The 4748-nt window shown below is 36.4% G+C and overlaps 1 protein-coding gene across 1 annotated transcript in view; it reads right to left on the bottom strand.

The window, feature by feature from the left end:
- The window catches only part of LOC107653186 (serine/threonine-protein kinase 32C-like), a 74695-nt gene that overhangs the window by 26953 nt on the left and 42994 nt on the right, over positions 1–4748 (bottom strand). The window lies entirely within an intron of this gene.

Raw genomic sequence — 4748 nt, 5'->3', positions numbered from 1 at the left:
CCCTCTCCTCATTTTTTTTTTTTGAATAGCCCCTCTCTCACTTTCTTTTAGAATAGTTTACATTTTTACTTATCGGAGATTGCTCTTTGCATGACCATTTCCAGATTATGCCAGAATGAAGTGAAGAGAGGTGAATGCGGACATTGCAGCGATCACCTGATTGATACGTGGTGCACGGGTCATTCAAAAGTAAAAATATAGAATACATGCATTTGATTGGTAAACCAAATTCAAACGTTACGTTTTAATCTCTAAAGGTAATGCATGGAATATATGGAAAAGCTCCACTAAATAATAGCGCTAATATGTGAGGGGTGGGGCTTTGGCAATCGGCGCTACCGATGACCAGTCAAAATACCCCACAGCCAATCACGGGCCCCCTCTTTGTCCGGGCCCCGGGGCTTCAGCCCCGCCTAGCCCAGTGGTTAATGCGGCCCTGCACACAGTGATAGTCCTGACGCTGGGCACTTCCAGGAAGCTACAGCAAGTCTAGTTTGTGCCATAGAGGACACAACAAAATTCAATTTCTCAGAAGCAGAACCACTTCTGTCAGAGAAACATTACTCAAATCACACTACGAACAGCAACCCCCCCGAGCGTCCATCACAGAATGAATCAGAGACTGTCCTCAAACAGAGAGGATGGAGGGAATCCAGGAAACGTCGTGTGTTTTGTGGAGACATTGCATATCAGAGCGAACCACAGAGAAGAGACGACGCTAGCTCTACATACACACAACCAGACTAACACGACTGACAGAAATCTCTCTCTCTCTCTCTCTGCGGCACATTTTGATCCCAGTGTGGTAAAGGCATGTGTGTGTTTTTGTAATATCGAGGAATCAATAGATAAATCTTTTTTAAGAAAGTTATTTCAGATCTTGGAGGATTGGATCAGGAATTTAGGAGAAGTGTTTACCACAGTAAATTTTATATTTGGTGCAAAGAAGATGATTTCTTGGATGAACTTTACAGAAGGTGAAGTTAAGTGGTTGACAAGAAAAAGGAAAATAAAAGGTGAATGTTCAGCGGATCCTAAATTGACATTTAAAGCTCTAATAACTGCAAGAATTAGAGCAGAGTTTGCTTTTTACACAATGACAAATAATTTAATGGTTTTTGATGAAATTTGGGGTACTGGAAATATCTTGTCTGCAGTTGATGAAGAAGAACATTTAATAATTCTTTTATAAAGGTTTTTTTTTGTTTGTTTATTCCCTAGTTTGGAGGAAGATGTGTAAATGTAATTACATTTTTACAAATTAGAATTGTTGTTTGTATTTTTATTTTTTCTCAGAAAAGTGCAATGTACATTTACCATATTCACACCCAATAAACATGTCCCCCAAAAAAAGTATTAATAAAGGAGTGTAAAAATTCAAAAATTCTCTCGTTCTTTCTCTTATGGAAGCCCGTTTTTCGCCACTAAATAAAAAAAAAGCGAATTGCGACTTTTTATCTCACAATTCTGACTTTTATTGCAATTGTGAGTTTGCATCTTGCAGCTCTGACTTTTTTTCTCAGAACTGCATGATATAAACTTGCACTTGCGAAAAAAAGTAGTCAGAATTGTTCGATATAGAGTCGCAACTGCATGTTATAAAGTCAGAATCACATGAGAAAAAACGTCAGAATTGTGGATAAAAAGTCCTTTTATTTCCCCTTTTTATTCTTTATTCAGTGATGGAAACAGACTTCCATATTCTCTGGTTGGCAGTGATTAGGAACAAGAAGCAGGCAGATCCTTGGCTTTGGCAGCCTGCCGTCTGATTTCTCTCTCTGATGAAGTTTATTTCTCCGCACGCAGCTGTGGATCCAGACAGGTGGACGCAGCGCTGATGTTTCCACACATATGGGCCGCTTGAGCACTAAACGACAGGTATTAGTTATAAACGCCGTGATGTTTTGTGCATATGCTGGCCTGATGAAGCGGCTCCATCACGAACAGAAAGAGAGAGCATAGTTTAACAGATGGAGACTGGAAGAGAGCTGTCATGCTGGAGCAGCGTGGGAGAGACAACGAGACGCATTGTGTGGAGCTGCACGCTCATTCTCCGTGTTTCTCGTTCTGCTCGCCTTTTGAAGACGGATGATCAGGAGCAATTCAGAGAGGTTGTTCTCCTCAAGGTGCATGCGGCTTTGATGTGAAATCAACGATTATCTAAAGCATTCTGATGCTCAGACGAACTGGATGCCCCTGAAATCAGTGTTGGGGGTAACGCTTTCAAAAAAGTAATGCCAGTTACTTTGTTTTTCCGTTTATTGACTGACAGCTGTCCTGTCCCCATATTGGGAGAAATCGGGAGTACAGAGGCGTTGTGTGCGCTGTGTGAACATGATGCTACTGTAGATCTAGACTAAATGTGAATGTGCATTAATTCATCCCACTCACAAAAAAACAGATTTAGTATTCATCAAAATAAATTAAAACGGTGAAATGCAAAGTCAGAACATGACGCAAACCTGCAATAATTAAATATGTTAAATAACACAAATGTATCTAATCCCATTTTATTAACCAATATCTTTGCTGCTGACCTTTGATGATCCAGTTCAAGCATACTAATAAGCAAAAATGACTTTATATAAACTAACAATTGTGCTTCATTGTTTTTTTTTTATTGCTGAAGAGTGTTTCTTCTCCTGCGTTCTACTGTACAGACGTGAATTTACTTTTGCTTCAGCCTGAGGTTTATTCATTACACTTTTTGGTGTGAAAGGGCTTTTATATTTGCTATAAATCGAACTTCTTATATTAAAAACAATCAAGCTCTGCTCGTATTTAAAAAGTAACGCGAAAGTAACGCAAAAGTAACGTAACGCATTACTTTCCATAAAAAAGTAACTAAGTAACGTAATTAATTACTTTTTTTTTATGGAGTAACGCAACATTGTAACGCATTACTTTTAAAAGTAACTTTCCCCAACACTGGCTGAAATCATTATCAGAATGATTTTTTACTGAATTTACATTCATGCATTTGGCAGATGCTTTTATCCGAAGTGACTAACAACGAATTCAAAGTTTTTTGTGCTTTATCAGTTCATGCATTGCCAATGCCACACTCTACTGTTTGAGTTACAGGAATTACAGTTACAGACAGAAACACCTGTGAATGTTTTTTGCTGAGGTTAAAGCCTTAAAATGGAGTTAATAAATTAATAAATAAGGACAGAAACAAATAATGATGGATATTATTGAATGTACTGCAAATACAGTTAACAGACTTAATATTGCATTTTTGTCACACTATGGATATGGTTTATAAAATAAATAAGTAATAATATAAATATAAATAGTTGGAGGCTATCCGAACTTTACGTTATTTGTGATGATTTTTAAGTACATTAATTTCAATATTTCTTAAGTTTAATCTTAAGAAAAAAAGAAGAGAAAATTCCTAAGTAGTATTTGTTAAATACAAAATATATTTAACTTTTACCTTTTTCTTAAAGTTGAAAATAAGAAGACAAAATGTCTATCCATTTAGATAAAAACATAAACTAATAAAGTTAAGGTGATGCATATTGGTCAGTCATACATAAACAGTTTATCAGCAACTATTTGCATCCATTTCATTTTATTTAAATAATCATTTTCAAAATGCATTTATTCAAATCGCTTACAGTCGGCATAAATCCGTTACAATTATGAAGATTGTTAAATATTCACTATTAGCAATATTCAGTTAGTTAAAGCATATGAGATTGAAACAAATTGTATTTATTGATGATAAATATATAAACCTGGTTATTGTGTATTTAAAACACGTTCAGTTTTTTAGTACTATTACAGAAATCTGACCCGTTTCATTTATGAGAGACTGACAACTATGAATCGCATGAAGTTTATTCGTTTATGTTAAAACTGTGTAATCCAAATAAATGGACATTTTATATGCATTTCAGCTACATAAATCCTAAACTTTTTAGAGTGTATTTCTTTTTCTGTACAACCATTTGCAGAGAATGCATCAAATTTCAAATCAATATTTTACAAGCCGCTCTGTTATTGTAACAATCTATTTAAGATATACAACATATAAAAACACACCCCTAAATGAAACACACACCAAACGAGTGCTTTTATGATGTGTGAACATATAGACGGTTTGGTCGGACAAGAGATGAAGTTTAATCGATAAAAATCAGATAATTCTCCACGTCTTCATATAACACTCAAAAATGAGGTCTGTACTACTGAGAACACACACGTTATCATAAAGCATTAACCTCACACACGCCACACGCCTGATCACATGTACAAGATGCACACGAGAAGGACAGGAAGTGATGAAGTGTTTCTATGGAAACAGCCTTAAAGATGACCTGACCATATAAAGAGGAACATCTATTACTCATCCAGGCTTTCTGTCCTTCGATTACACAAATCTCAGGTCCTGTGACGTCAGACAATATGTGAGATTACTGGAATGATCTCGTTTCAGGTCGAGCTGCCACATTAAACCGATTAAGAGAGTTTAACAGTGTTTACAGGCGTCGTGTTGTGTGTTTTTCATTCATTTTTTCCCCTGAGGTCACTAATGCAAACAGAACAGATGTCAGTTTTCCGGTGTTTCTCAGTAACTGCATTGATCCTACTTAAGGCAATAGTTCACCACACAATGAACGTGCTGAAAATTATGAGTTTGTTTCTTCATCAGGTTTGTAGAAATGTAGCATTGCATCAGTGTCTCAGCAATGGATGCTCTGCAGTGAATGGGTGCCGTCAGAATGAGAGTCCAAACA

This window comes from Sinocyclocheilus anshuiensis, unplaced genomic scaffold (assembly GCF_001515605.1).
Source record: "Sinocyclocheilus anshuiensis isolate Anshui unplaced genomic scaffold, SAMN03320099.WGS_v1.1 scaffold2700, whole genome shotgun sequence".
Lineage (NCBI taxonomy): Eukaryota > Metazoa > Chordata > Actinopteri > Cypriniformes > Cyprinidae > Sinocyclocheilus > Sinocyclocheilus anshuiensis.
This window is presented reverse-complemented; position numbering and strand designations above follow the sequence as displayed.